This window comes from Zalophus californianus, chromosome 1 (assembly GCF_009762305.2).
Source record: "Zalophus californianus isolate mZalCal1 chromosome 1, mZalCal1.pri.v2, whole genome shotgun sequence".
Taxonomy (NCBI): Eukaryota; Metazoa; Chordata; class Mammalia; order Carnivora; family Otariidae; genus Zalophus; species Zalophus californianus.
Genome location: NC_045595.1, coordinates 202,062,432 through 202,078,774, shown reverse-complemented (window position 1 = coordinate 202,078,774; position 16,343 = coordinate 202,062,432).

Below are 16,343 nucleotides of genomic sequence, written 5' to 3'. Positions count from 1 at the left end.
TGTGTCCAAATTTCCTGTTTTTATAATGATGCCCATCATGTTGGATGAGGAACCTCCCTACTCCAGTATGACCTCATTTTAACTAATTGTCCATGCAAAGATAAACTCTATTCCCACATCATGTCACTTTTTGAGGTACTGGGGGCTAGGACTTCAACATAAGAATTTTGGGGGATACATTCAAGCTGTAACACTTGTGTTGGCTTGAGATTCCCAGACACTTGCTCCTAGCCTCCAAGCACCTTGCCAATGAGAATTAAGAACCTATGATACAGCACTTCACTTAATTAGCTATTATGATTCACTCTGGGAGGGACACATTAGTTCCAGACTTTTCTGGTAGTAGGAGGGTTAATCTATTATGCAGTGAAATTGTCCTGAAGGCTACTGTTTCCTGGAATCAGGAACCTGCCGCTGGAAACTTTTATCAGGTGTGCACAATTGTGTTGAGTGATCTTCTGTTTTTAGAAACTAGCATTTTGCAGCCATTCATTTTCAATCTGGTAATCAGGCTGATTAAACTTTGACAAGCATAAAGGGGGGGCGCCTGGGTGGCTCAGATGGTTAAGCGTCTGCCTTCGCCTCAGGTCATGATCCCAGGGTCCTGGGATCGAGTCCCGCGTCGGGCTCCCTGCTCCTTGGGAGCCTGCTTCTCCCTCTGCCTCTCTCTCTCTTTGTCTGCCTTTCATGAATAAATAAATAAAATCTTTAAAAAAAAAAAAGCATAAAGGGGAAAAAAAGGAAATAATAACTCTTCTGCTAAATTTTAACTGGAGAAGAAAGCTGACAGCCCTAGGAGGGAGGAATGATGGGTATTTAAAAAACAAAATTCGAAAAAACAATTGGCCTCTGGAGGGTCCTTGTTAAAATACTTGTTAAAATAACTAATGAGATAAAGCTTTGAATCTCAAATTCCCTCCAATTTTTTTTTTTTTTTTTAGCTTGATTAACACAAGTAAAGTGTCTGGAAGTGAGTCATGAGGCTTTGGGTTTTTTCTTTTTTTTCTTTTCCTTGTTTTTTTTTTTTTTTTTTTTTTTTTTTTGCCTCAGCTCCTCACCTCTGAGCTTGGATGACTTTCTAATCACTTCACTCTTTTCCAGTGATTCCCAACTGGGGGCAGTTCTGCCCTCCAGGGGATAGTTGACAATATCTGGAGACAGTTTTGGTTGTCACAGTTTGGACGGGGACTGCTACAAGCATCTAGGGGATGGAGGCCAGGGCTGCTGCTTAATCCCCCAAGAGGCAGGGATGACACTAATCCCATCCTCCCTTCTACTGTTCCGTTTTTTTTTAATTAAGTAAACTCTACACCCAACATGGGGCTCGAACTCACAACTCTCACAACCCGGAGATCAAGAGTCGAGTGCTCTACCAGCTGAGCCTGCCAGGTGCCCCTTCCCGTCCACTGTTATTCTCTCTCTGTTCCCCCCTCCAAACCAGACGTGAAAGTTGACCTTCCCGCTTTTTTATATTCATGAAAACCTTCTTATGGAAGGCATTAGTGTAACAGACTTTGCTGACTTTTTCTTTCTTTTTTTTTTTTTTTGGGCATGTGTGTGTGTGGGGGGGTAATATCTTGGAGGAGGGAATTTATTTTTTGTAGTCACAAAAGAACAGTCTATTAAAATTTCTTTAGTCATCCCTACGTGTTGCTTGGCCATCTTCTTTTCCACAATCCCCCTTCTAGAGTTTTACAGATCCTCAACCCACAGGTTCCCCGGTGAAATCCAGTTCCCCTGGACTGGACTGAGCACAGTAACTTCATATTCCAGGGCCAGCTTACCTCCCCACCTCCCTCTGCGTACCTGGGATTCATTGCCGAGCATCGCTCTGCAGGGGACCATCCCTTCTAGGTCCCGCTTTACCTTACACAGAGATCAGATGAAGCTATTGACCTTCTGACTTCTTCCTTTCTTGGTCTCAGACCGGTTTGTAAAGGAGACAGAAGAAATAAGGAGAGCTGTGTGCCCCACTCCTGCAGACTCCTCTTAGAAGTTAGACTTGACTTTTCAGCTCCTCCCATCTTTCCCCCTTTGTTTGTAGAACTATTTGACCCTGAGAAAATCACACAACTAGAGTCATAGAAATTACAGCCTAAAAAACCCAAGAACACACCCATTGTAAGCCTTTCAGCTCGGAAGCAGGGGGATTGTGTCGGATTAACCCAAGGCTAATTAGTGGTATTTGGTACCTGAATCCACGCACCTGTTTCCCGATACTCTCTCATCATGACGACTGGGAGGAAAAGACCCAAATCCAAGTTTCCAAGGAAATCTCTATATCACCCTGAGCTTCAGTGTCCTTGCTGAAGAAACCAGGAAGGTGTGGGATTAGAGGATCTCTCAGGTCCTTCTCAATACAAGCAATCAAATAACTATCAAATGTTGCTTGGAGATTCTCTGAACATCCCCCAAATTAGCAAAACCAACAAAAATGTTTTCCCAGTCATGATGAAAAGCTTAACTTTTCACCTGTGTGACAATTTAAAAGAGATTGAATAGTATAAATGGATAAGAGCGCAGACACTAAACCTAAAATATCTGGTGGGAATCCAGGCTCAGCCTCTTACTAGACAAGCTGTGTGATCTTGGGCAAGTCCCTTAACATCTCTGTGCCCTTGTTTCATAATCTTTAAAAGGAAGCTGAAAATCACAACGTCTATCCAATGATAGCTGTAGGGATTAGATGAGTTTATGAAGGCACTTAAAATAGTGACCAGCACATTGTAAGTACCATGTAAGTGCTAAGTCTTATTATTTCAGACACCTGCAATTGGTAGGCTATAGATCATGACAGAAAATCATTAGGTTACAACAGGAAGATTACAGGGATACACTCTTCACTTTACATATACTTCTTTTCTTGCATTTTAAGAACCAAAGAGCAACTGCATCAATTTATAAGAGGCTCTTACAGTATTTTTAGACCCGAGAGGAGAAACTCTTTAATCATACTCTCACTTGAGAAGACAAATTATTCATGTCATGACAATATATCTGTTATTGAGGGTGGGCTGAAAGCATCAGGATTGTGCTATGTAAGCACTTTGGCTTGTGCTGTTGGGTGAGGCTCTTTGGAATGTGTTACAATTTATATTTCCTGCAAAAATCCAGAGGAAAGCCAGATGTTTTGCAAACTGGGGCTTGACAGCATTGGTTTTTGAATGCAATTTTTCTAATCCTTGCAGTCAGAAGAGATGTGTTTTACCCAGAGAACCCCACCTGCATTTAAGTTAAATTATTTTTAATTAGTTTCAAATTATTTTCCTGGAAAGTCTTAGACCTGAAAATTCCTGCTCGCTTGCTCTCTCAATTATATCATTCAGAAGCATCCAGTCAGACCTACCCACCCAACCTTGGGCAAGAGTTTATCCCAAAGTCATTTGGTCTTAGAATATTTGCCAAATGAGATCCAAAGGTGATAACAGCTTGGGGATGGTTCTGGAACAGAAGTACCCCAGCGAGGGCCCTGCCTGATCCAACACCTGGGGACTGCTTCCGTCAGATGTGATGATGGAGGTGCCTGTCTCTTGTCTTCCTCCTTCTGCATTTTGGAGAGGAGACCCGAGAGCTGCAGAGGTGGGGAGGTGAGCACTAACCACCGGTGGCCTCAGCCTCTGCCAGCAAGTCGAGGGGTGAGCGAGCAGGCACCGTGAGTCACAGGTGCAGAGTCACCAGGCAGGCAAGAGAGAAATGTTTCGGGTTTTACTTGGGTCCTCTGTTGACAAGGAAGGACAGCCAAGTCACAGGGTGTCACCTGTTATGCTGAGGCGATTTATACATAAATCAGGCCCCATTAGGGGTGAATATCAGATGGAAAATGTGCCAGGCCACTGAGTCTGCTCATTGCTGTGCCAGGTACGAATCTGTGGCTTAAAAAGAAAAATTGAAGCAGGCAGAGAAATGTCAAAGCAAGAACAAGGTGGCTCAGAGGGAGGACAGGGCTTCCTAAATCTGAAGACTCTTCAAATGTTCTTTTCGGTGTGTTAACTTCTGGAATTCCTGTCTTTCTCTCAGAGGCCAATGGCTTCATCTCCTCAGTATATCCAGATGTTTGTTCTCTTCCATGGTGACTGAGCGGCTGCACATTCCAGGCCCCTTTGCTCTTAATGCTCCCGTTCTTTCTACGTGGGACCCTGATTTTGATGCTAGACCCTCTTTTGCAAAGGCATTAGAAGACCACTGTGGCTCTGTGGAAGAGTCATCAAGGCCCAAAAGGTAAGCCACTGGTCTAGCATGACCCTCTGAGGACCCTTTCAGAAAGAAATTGCTTTTCTAAACTTGGATCCCAGGGGAGTTTCCAAGGCTTTTCTGGAAAGAGGCATCAGGAATCCGATCTCAGTATCAAGGAGAGCCATGGAACACAATGAAAAGCACAGGGGCTGCAGGAAATGGAATCCAGAGACTAGAAGAAAAGGAAGCTAAGCAGGGCAGGAAGTTGATCTGAAGACTTGCTGGAGATCCCTGGGTGGTGAACAAACTTGAAGCAGTTCAGATATTTCTGGACCTTTGATTCTCCAGCAGATTATATCACTTAATCCTGAATTTAATATATGGGAGTTATTTGCACTGTTTTATAAATCAAAGAGAAACTCAAGGGTAGATATGACGTACCCAAGAGTGTTCCACTCCCTGGGTCGCTTGGCTGGTGAACGTGACGGTAGACTCCCTCCCTTCTGAAGAACCTGGCATGTGATTCTCATTGACTCCGCCCCTGCCTCACTGACAGCTCCCGATGCTCCAGGCCCTCCATCTCTGTAGTGCCTCCCTCCATGCTCCTAGGTGGTCAGCCACCGTTCTGAGGGCAGTGGCCATGCTCAGCTGCCCCTGGTACTGTGGCAAGGCTTGGCTCTGCTCCTCTGTCTGCCACTAGATGGTAAATCCTCATGAACTAGAATTGTGCTGTAGCCTTCTCTATGTTTATCCTTATGCTCCATATGGTACCTGACATAAAGTAGGCAACATTTGTCTGTTCCGTGAAAACAAAGCTATTCCTCATTTTCCGTGAAAGCTGAGATCTAACCAGCACTAATTAATTAATGCAATTCACTTTAAGGTTAACATTTACTTTGGAAACTGTCATTTTTTAGGGGCTGGGGAGGATAGAATAGATTAATATTGTGCTGAATGCCTGATACTGGGTAGATTGTTTTCTAGACAAAATCTTATTTAATCCTGAATTTAATATGTGAGAATTATTTTCACCATTTCATAACTTGAGAAACAGAAACAAAATAAAAGTGGCACATTCTAGTAAGTTACGGGGTTCAGTTTCGAAGCTAGTTCCTGCTGACTCCAAAGACTGAGCTTCACTATTGTCCCATATGTACAATGAAGAATTTTCAGTGTATGATTTATTAAATCCTGAATCAGACTTTTCTCTCTAACGGGGCAAGTCCTCATTTCTAATTTTTTTAAGAACTGGTTTTAAGCATAAGAAACAGTATTTTTGCACAATATACTTAAAAAGATAAGTGTGTCTACAGAAATTCATGCCTAAAATGCACAAAGCTAGGGCACTTCCTAAATGAAATTCTTTTTTCCCCTCTATTTAAAAAAAAAAAAAAAGACTTTTTTCTCTCAGCCAAGTTAAAAGCAGAGTAAAAGAGGATCTTAGTAGTAGACCATTCCATTGAGAAGCGTGATTTGTCTTCATTAGTATTCCACTTTTTGCATGCTTTTAGTATGCAAATTGTATGCACTTTTTCTTTCTGTTATCTATACCAGTGGCAAATTGTAATTCACTCCCACTGAAGGAATGCCACTGAAAATGAAAAGAACCTAATCTTTTAAAATTAGCCAGACTTTCTCTGATTTGGGTGGGACTATAGTGGCCTGCCTGAATTCATGGGGTCAGCTAAAGGATTTTTCAAAGATTTTTTTCTAGTCTAAGAGCCATTTAATTATTCTGCTTCCCTGAATTTTTTCCCATTTCCCATTTTAATATTTATCAAATCAGGAGGCATCTTCTTACTGATATAGATGTTTAAAGTGTTGGTATTTCTTTATTTCCCCCCATTTCTTTGGTTGTGTCTCACAGCTGATGGCATCTTAGAATTGAGTGAATCTAGGAATCTGTATGGGTACATTCAGGAGCTGTTCTGAGTCTCTGTAACCTTCTCTGCCCCCAAGGAATGGAGGCCTTCCTGGAATGAGGGCATATTTCCTTCTAAATTTTCTCCTGGCTGGGTAATGTCACAACCCTCCATCATCTGTTAGTTGCTTACCTATTAAATAATATATCGTGATAACCTGCTGTCCCTTACGTTTGGACTACTCTTCCTTTGTTGAATATGTAGGATCTGTGTAATTTGAAATCTTTTCTGATCTGTTGATGCTGAGCATGAAGAATCCAAATGCTAAGACTTAGAGGGGAGCAACACAAGATCCCTGGGGCTCGGGAGAAGAAGATAGGCCCCAAGCACAAACATCACCAAATCTGGGCCAGCCCAACTCCTCCTGGTTGTCATGGTGGTGGGAGGGGGCTAATTCAGGAGACAGTCTGGGAGTGGGTGGACACCGCATGGCCTCGTTCAAGGGCCAGGCTTACTCTGTGAAACCTGAGACTGAAGCTTACTTCAGATGAGTGAGTCAGGTCTGCGGGAATCATTTTATAAGACTGCTCTTCTTACTACTGAAACTGACCAGAAAGCTCTCTTGTTTGTCTTGAGACACCATCAAGAAGTGGGAACAGAGCTCAGCCAAGGCCATCATGGAAGTAAGGGGCAGAGGAAAATAAAGCCTATTCCTGATGGAGCCTCATCAAAGTTAGCCATTCAATAAGCTGGTTACTCAGCTGAGGTCACAGATGCCGAGGTTGGGGGCAAGCTATTAACCCACACTGCATAGCTTTCCTGAGCTGTACACACTGGTAAGGATTTGAGGGCCTGCGTCTTCATTCAGAGGTTCCTCACATTTGCTGCTAGGACATCATTAATCTTTCTTGGAGTGAGAAATAGAATTATGAAATAATTACGAGAAATTATGATAACATAAAACAAATATTAAGATGCATTGTAATAAGAACTGATATCTGACAATATCAGGAGACATATTTGGTTGTCCACCGTGGGATGGAGGGGAGCTTGGATTCTACCAGCATCTGGTGTATAGAAGCCAGGAATGCTGTCCATCCCACAAAGCACAGGACAGTCCCCTCAATGAAATGTCAGTAGTGCTGAGGCTGAGGGACACTGTAGTCGGCCCTCATACATTAATCTCAGGAATGTAGCAATATTGCTATATTTAAAATAACCTTTTAATTTTAGAATAATTTTAGATTAACAGAAGAGTTGCAGATTCATTGCAGGGAGTTCCCTTATACTCTACATCCAGCATCCATATCTTATATAGTATGGTATATTTATCACAACTGAAGAGCCAATATTAATACACTATTACTAACTAATGTCCATACTTCATATTTCCTTAGTTTTTACTAATATACCTTTTCTGTTCCAGGATCCCATGTTACATTTAGTTGTCATGTCTCCTTAGGCCCTTTATTTAGACTGTGGCAGTTTTTCAGGCTTTTCTTGATTTTGATGACAGTGACAACTTCGAGGAGCCCTAGTTAGGTATATTGTAAAATGTCTTTCATTTCAGTTTGTCTGATGCTTTTCTTGTGGCTAGAATGGGGTTATAGGCTTTTTGGAGGAAGACCACAGAATTAAATATCATTCTCATCACATCATATCAGAGGTACCTGCTATTCACATGACTGGCCGCTGTTGATGTTAACCTTGATCACCTGGCTGAGATAGCATTTGTCAAGTTTCTTTGTAGCAGTTACTTTCTGCACCCCTTTCCATGCTGTATTCTTTGGAAGGAGTTCACCGCGTGCAACCCACACTTAAGGAGAGGGGAATTATGTGCCACCTCTTTGCGGACAGAGTATTTATCTATATACGTTATTTGAAATTTTAAGCTCTAAAGATTTGCCTACCCTGCCCCCCTTATTTACCTATGTATTCAACCATTTATTTATCAGTGCAGTGGATAGAATGGGGGCCCCTAAAAGGATATGTCTACATCTTAAGCCCCGCAACCTATTTGGAAAAAGCGTTTTTGTGGATGTAATTAAATAAGAATCTTAGATGAGAATATCCTGGATTATTCGGGTGGGCCCTAAATCCAATGACAAGTATCCTCTAGCTGACATACAGTTTTGTATTGTTTCAGGTGTGCAGTGTAGTTATCTGACATTTATATACACTACAAAATCATCACCATGATAAAAAAAAAACACACAAGTATTTTTATAAAGAAAGAAGACAGACCCAGAGAAGGAGGCCATGCGAAGACAGAGGCAGAGGTTGGAGGGATGCGACCACAAGCCAAAGACTGTCTGGAGCCACCAGAAGCTGAAAGGGGCCAAGAATAGATTCTCCCAAAGATCCCACAATGGAGCACAGCTCCACTGACATCTTGATTTCTGACTTCTGGCCTTTAGAACTGTGAGAGAAGAAATTCCAATTGTTTTAGGCCACCCAGTTTGTGGTCATTGGTTATGGCAGCCACATTTTATTGCTCGAATTGTTTCAGCTTTGGCCATTGGGAGCTCTTTCCGTCGGCAGCGGAAGCTTTTCCCGGGCATCCCTACCTCTTGTCCTGGTGTTTGTTATTGGTCCTCTGAGCGCCACCTCGGAGGTCCAGGGCCTGACCCTCCTTGGCAGAGTCTCTGAGTTAGTTCTGCCTGGAACCTGGCCGTCTCCAAATCCTAACCAGAAAGTGACCTTAATGCTTTATTACTCTTTAATCATTCTGCCACCTATCAGGGCACCTAGGAGTTTAAGCACCATTTTCCAGAAGGCTTGCCAGAGGAGGAAAGAATTTTAACTGATAGGTTTTCACGAGAAGGCCAGGGGAGGGAAAAGTTTTCTGTTGGCAACTTCGAAATTTTAGGTACTTTAGGTCAGGTGCGCATATGTGTTAACTGAGGTGTCTTTAGCTAGCCTAAATGAAAGCCAGCATCCCAGTTTCCCTGAGGAATTTCCTTGCAGAGTTTAAGGATTATGACTGAAGTTGCTCTCCAGATGTAATATGGAAAAAAAAAACCCACACCCTTTTTAAATTTTAGACTTCCTCTCTTTGTAAGCTGGAGGGGTTTGGTATCCAGTTGCTACACATTTTGTAGAATTATTATGAATGTCTCCTTCACAGCAGACCGGTTTGTTCTGAGAACTGAAAGTGATAGCAAGAGTGGAGATGGGATCTCTGTTGCCCCAAACCTGCACCCCTTGGAATTTCCCATGTTCCTAAATGCTCCTGGCTTATTAGCCTTGAACCTGGGCTGTCACCTTTGGCCATTTCCTTTCCCTGCTCCTCCTTCATTCTCCCCTGCCCCATCCACACACCAAGTACGTGCCATTTTTCCTTCTTTAAGTCTCCTCTACCTGTTTACTCCTCAGCACCATCACCCTAATCTAGACCCTTATCGCTTTATTTCTGTAATATTAAAAGTCTTTTAATTACCCACTTTTAGACTCTCTAGTATGTTCCCCTATGCGCACTAATGCATAATTGCATTTCCTAAACACAATCCTGTGTCTTCTTATGCCTCAGCTCATTATTCTTCAATGCTTCATCAGTGCCTGAGCAAGAAGGTGCGCACTCTTTACAGTTACTTTGAAGTTCTCCCAGATCCCCAGCTTAGTACGCCTGTTGAACTGTAATTCTTGTAACAAAAATGGCATGAAATCTTAGTGCTCACTGAACTGATTATTGACCCTGGGAAGATGCCTATTCTTATTATAATTTTCTCTCATTCTTCCCTTTGTCCCGAATGCCTTTTCTTCTTCTTTTCACTCAGTAACCCATAATTTAGATGCCCTGTCCTAAACCTGTGCTCCTCTCTTAAGGGTCCACATGTTGTCCCAGCTTCAGGTGATGGCTTCCTTCTTTAAATTCTTGTGTTCTCACTCATTCCAATATTTTCCAAACTGAGCTCTGCAGAAGCATGCTATGGGAATGGTTCTCAAACTTTGGCATGCATTAGAATCACCTGGATGGCTTCTTAAACAGAGATTGCTGAGTCCCTGCCAGAATCTCTGGTTTCGTAGGTCTGTGGTGGGACAGAAAATGGGTATCTCTACTGAAACCCAGGTCTTTTGGATGCTGCCAGTCTGGGGACCACACTCAGAGAACCACTATCCTATGGTTTTAAAATTTTCATGTCCATCAGCATCCCTTGGGGTGCTGGTAAAAAGGGTAGATTCCAGGGCACTCACCTTTATGATCCTGATGTGGCAGGTCTGGGCTGGGTCAGATCTTTTTTTAAAATCAGACTCAGGATCCTAATTCTGATTCAGGTGGTCTTCATGTCTGCCTGAGAAGTCTTGTTCTGGAAAATGCAGGAGTTCTCATTTCTGAGAATAGTGGTGGTCCCATTTGGGTTTTACTACTTAGCATCTTTGAGTGTTTGGTCTATTGTTTCAATTAGAGCTAGTGTCTTGGGAAGGGTTTCTTTTTATTCTCAGGCTCTAGCACAATTATTCTCATGGGATAGATACTCAGGACAAATATTTTAGATTTCACTCAGTTAGAAACATAAGTTTTGTGATTATTAATTCCTATGAATTCTTTTGATGTAAATAAATAAGAATTAAATTGCTAGTGGGGTGGGTAGGAGAGCTGGAGCTGGGCTTTGTGCAAAAGACTCAGGCCACTTTGGATTCCCAGGTGTGGCTCCACTTTCCCCAATGTAGGCACCTGAAAGCCATGCCTTATATCTCTCTTATCACTTGAGGTGAGAACCAAATCGCCATTTGCCTGTGTTTAAGGTACGTTCTGATCTCAAAGTTAAAACCAAGCCATTTTGTCCTGTGCTTTCAGATAGTTTCTTATGAATGATAAACCTTAAAAAGTGAATCCAAATGTCACTTTCCTTTCAGCTTTAAGGGTAAGAAAGATTGAGGGCACAGGAGAAGTAAGGAAGATGAATTTTTACTTCTATCTTGAGTGATGGTTTAATGTTTGATCAAGAAGGGGAGCCTGGAGAGGGAGGGACAGGAAAGCTGGTAGCACCCCCCATATTTGCCCCATGATGCTGTGCGCATGGTAGAGAGGGCTTGCAATATGAGGTTCTCTCTCTCTGGCGCTGGCCAGACTGCACAGGCATCTCTAAGACTTAATGGAGAAGGTAGGGGAAGAGATTAGGAAGTAGTCACCTTCACAAGAAAAACAGAATTAAAAAAAATGATCTAGTTAGTTTTAAACAGAATTTTCCCAGGCTTACTTTGGTCATTAGTAGCATTTCCCTGGACAGTCATCCCCAGAAGTCCCTGTAGAAAATGTTTGTGTAAATGTACATGACGACAACTGAATTTCTGTGTTATAGTAATGGAAGGGTGCTGACACTTTTAAGCCCTTATTTTTATTTATTTTAAAGGAGTTAAAGAAGTGTGCGCATGCCCTGTTCCAAAGAATAATTTTAGGACATCCTGGTGCTCCTCAGGAATTGCACAATGCTTTAAAGTTCAAATCCAAAGTAGTTTTAAGAAATTTAATTAAATAAGCATTTATTAATTTGATCCAGAAAATAGTTTTTTTTTTTTTTTTAAAGAACTGAATTTTATTTTAGGCTAATTCCAAATTTTAGAGTTAGAGGGAAGCTTCTGGTTGCAAACTGAGGTCCAGGTGAGTGAAGTGGAAAAAGCCTGAGTGCTCACCAGTAAGAAAAGTTGGGGGAAAAATAAGATAGTACACCTGTGCAAGGGAATCCAACACATGTATTCAAAAGAAGGAGGAGGAATGAGAGGGTGACCTGAAGGCACGCCCTTTATGCATTTTTGAGTAAAAACGAAGCAAATTACAAAATAATATGCATAGTATGATCTCAACTTTGCAAAATAAACAAAACAACACCAAAACCCCAAAACAAAACGAAAAGCAAGACCACATATGAATAAACATGTTTTGATATGTTTGAGCATCAGAAAAAGCATGAAAGAATACTTCAAAACGTTGGTACTGGTTTTCTAGGAAGGGGTGAGAAGGAGGTTTCAGTTTTTCCTTTAAATATTTCTGTGTTGTTTGCTCGGGGCACTGACTCTATATTGCTTTTGTAGATAAATGGAAAATTCAATACCATATTTCTTTTAAAAAACATTCAAGAGAGGGAGGCCTCAGAGTGTTCCAAAATATTTTGTTAGAAAAACTACTGTTTTTTTTCCCCTCCCCTTTAAGTGAGCCGTGGTGAGCCATCAACTATGAAGCAGACAAGAGCTCAGGAAGTTCTTGGGTGCACTTGGTTTGTCCTCAAGTACGGAATGTTCTTCCCTGAGATGTTGAAATAAATCGTTAACCTGTGTTGCGAAGCGGGGACTTTCAAGCAAAGGTGAAATTCACTTAAATGTCACCTACATTATCTAAAAAATTGCTTGAAATGTTCTGAATATTGAGGTGGGGAATGTCTAATTAGAGGATCCCATATTAGAGCAACTTCATAGCACGACGAATCTACTTAATGAACATTACTGTGTTAGTCCCAGAGGGACCCCAAAGCAATGCCCTGGACATTGTCCTTGGCCTCTAGGGGGTTTATCATGAAGATGAAAAGACTAAATACACATAAAAATTAGAGAACGTGGTGAGACAAAATGTAATCTATCTGTGCAGTGCTTATTTTCAGCATTGTAGACATTCAAAAAATGGACAGATGAGTGAAGGCTGCTGGATTTGGATGAACCCAACAATGCAAATTTTTGCATAACTAGAAGTAGATAAAATAAAAATCTGAGTCTCTGCAAAATGCCACAATTCCTTCAAGGAAAGAGATTCATTCAAAAACACCAAGATATAAAGGAACTGGAAGTCCCTTTAAAATTGTGCTAGTGGACAACATCTACCATTTGACCTTCTCCAAGTCCTTCTTATTCACATTCATTGTGATTAGGAAGGTGACTAGTTAAGTGGCTGAGCTTTTGGGGTCATTTAAATATTTTTCAGTTTCTTCTTCTAGGGCCTCGGAAGGGGACCACTTCTGTAAATCTACACATGAGATTGCTGCTGCCAGTATTCATTAAGGAAGCTCCATGATTTCCCTGGCAATGTTGGTGTCTTCTGCAGAAGTCCCAGAAATCATCCCAAGAGCTCTGTAGGCTTGCCTCCTATTCTGGGCGGGCAGCCATCCAGCCAGGGCAGGGATTTGAAACATTTAGTGCCTAGCTCTTAGGATGCTAGTGTTTTCTCTGCCAAAGCTGTGTATGTGTAAACTCCTTCCTGGATGTTGTGATTACCTAGAGCACCATTTGCAATGATAGGTACTCATGCAGTCTTCTCCATTTGCAAAGTGCTTTACCCTGGTATTCACTTATTATTTATTAGATGTTAATGCTTAATTACAGGATGCCTTTGCCAAGCCTTAGAAGGGTTGCCTGGGTGTGCTTGGCTTCTGGGGTGGGGTGCCAAGCCCCTTTTCCCCAGCTGGGCTGAATGAACATGGACTCACCCAGGTCACTTCATCAGCACAGCATACCACCAGCCCCTTGTATGTACGTGCCTTGATGACAGGAGACTGGAGAACAAAGCAGAAAACCCGACCTGATCCTGGGCTGTGTTCAGTCCTTCGGTACAAGGTTACCAACTTCTTCTATGAAGATTGGGTACTTATGACTTTTCTCAGCAGCAAGGACCACCTCCTTCCCTTGGATCTGGCAAACACTTATAGTTGCAGTCACTAGGAAATAATTCTCCTGTCAAATACATGGATAGTTTAAAGAGTATTTTTAATAATATAGTGGAGGTACTTACTATACTGCAATGTATGTTTTGTTGATGAATGTATATCTTTTCTAAAAGGGGGCCATTTTTCCTCCAAATAAACAAAAGCCCTTCCTCCTGTCTTGCTACCTATCAGTATTAGCGGTCAAGACTTTATAACCCAGTCGAGCAATTGAGTAAACAAAACATTCCTTGTCCAAAGAAGTTTAGAAATGCAGTTGAGTTTCTTTTCAATTATGAAACAGAAGCAAATTGGAACTTCTCTCAATTTTGATAAACTCGGGGATTGTAAGCGTCCTTTATGTGTGTGGGTTGAGTGAGTCTGGGACCTTGTAGCCAAAGGCAAAAGTCAATGTGTTGACCTCACATAATGGTGTTATTGATTAGCCTTCCATATCTGCACCGGTGAGGAGTTGACAAGGAAATATTGCTGCTATGAACATCTGTAACTGTTCCATTGTTAGTTAGGGATGCTCCGGTTCTGGATCACTTTCCCACTGTTTTCCTATGCTACCCGAACTACCTCAGCTCAGAGGGACCCGAGTGCCTGTGTCATGGTGCTGCGGAAGGGATGTCAGGAGATGATGTGGACCTCAATTTCCTCCTCACTGGTTTCCACTCTGGAATGTCTAAAAAACATGAAGAAGCGAAGTGTTATTCCTCTATGAAATGGGATCGACCATGGGGCACTTTATGGTATATAGTTCCTAGAATCATAATATTTCATTATGTATTTCCTCTCTAGGGTAATAGTGTTATCTGTATTTATTCCGCAATTCCTTGAGAAAGGGGAGGCACCTCCAAAATGGACATTAGTCTAGCATCTGAAAACCATCTCTAATTTGGAGAAAGCTTAAGGTTAGTGGAAGCAGAGCCCTGATTCCCACTGAAGAAGTCTGTTCCAGGTGCTCTTCTCTCATTCCCTAGCATCTAGGAAACAGGTATTTGACCGGAGCTAAGCTTACTGTATTCTTACCTTAGACTTTGACTCTGGGGCAGTGGTGCAAAGAAACGGGTGTTGGGAGTGAAAGTTTTTTTTTCTACCTTTTAAGATTCTTCTAGCTGGTTTAAGAATTGAATGGAAATGAGAAAGACTAACAGGAGAAAAACCCCCAAAATTTAATTACATGCACATGGAATCCCAGTAATAAAGTTGAGACCTAAAGAAATGACCAAAGCAGGCAGTTTTTTATACCTTTTAGATGAAGAGACAATAAATCTGTGAGGAATTGACAGAGAAAATAAAAGTTATATTTGGGAGCTTCAATTAGTGAGGAATTCTAAACAGAATTTGGGGCAGGGTAGTAAATTAGTAGAAAGTAACAAGATTTGTTTGAACACCGTTCTCAGCTCTAAATTACCTATCTCTGTCCTCATGTCTCTTTGCCTCCTAGTACAGGGGAGGTACCTTCCACAAGGGAGATTTATTTCCTGCTTTCTGGAGACAAAGCTGGGGTCAAAGTGTTCTTTTTATACTGGCTGTTTCTTAAGTAAATTTTAATTTAAAAAAATCAGTATGCCAAAGTGGTACATTTTTGGGTGACCTGACCTGAGCTCCTTATAGGGGCATTCTAGAATTTGTCTTAGAGGGATGGTTGTGGCTTCTTGTGTCTAGTGGCAGCATTCCCTGTCCAGGGCCAACATGGGGCTGGTAAAATGGGGCCACGGTAGGATCCTATGGAGAGTCTTCCATTGCCATGATTTTGGCTATGGCACTGGCTTCCCTATTTTGCCCACTTTCTGGGCCTGGTTGGCTAGTCTTTTTCTGAATCTTGTGATCTATCCCACATCCTTCAGATAAATTGCCTTATGCCTTCAAGTAATCAGAGTTAGTTTCCATTATGGAGCGAAGAATCCTGAACAGCACCGTTGCTCTGGGCCCAGGATATTGACTACCAAGTTTGGTAGAATCTCTGGCCCAGCACCTCTTTGTAACAATAAGAGAAAGTTTTCTTTGAACTTGAGAGTGAGACTTTGTGTCAGCTAACATGTGTTCCAAGTTAAGTCTCTGAAGTAGAAAGGCCTTTAGCCACTGTGTTTTTATTATTTTAATGTTTGATGCTCTAGTGACTAATTGCATGTTGCACACAAATGCTGATGGCAAAAAATTCCTCCAGATTCTTAATGCCACAGGTTCTGCTAATGCTGCTTGTAGCTAACCCTGCTGCAGTTGCCTATGAATTCATGCTGTGATGAGAGAAATTCTACAAATATTCTTGGCTTCAGGAGGGAAAATAACAATTTCTAGTGGAGGGTTATCCAAAGAATATCTTTGCCATTGCTTCGGAGATGTATTCTTTGGTTTGTCTTGCTCCCGAATGCTCATCCAGATTCAACAGTTGAAAATGGTGTATGTTGTTTCCCAAGGAATTTGATGTTTGCTTCATGCATATTGACAAATGGATTAAATTTACTTATCATTTTTGGGAACTGTTTTCACAGTGCTCATTTCACATGACAGATTCTCACTTAGTGAATGGATATTATTTTGGTCCATGTGGCACGGTGTCTCTGGATCAGTCTTTAGGGACAGGCGGTAAGTCCATTATATTTCATTCGTGTGTGTAGAATTCCATAGTGATGCAAATCCTCATTTAAATTAATATAACCATATTAAAATA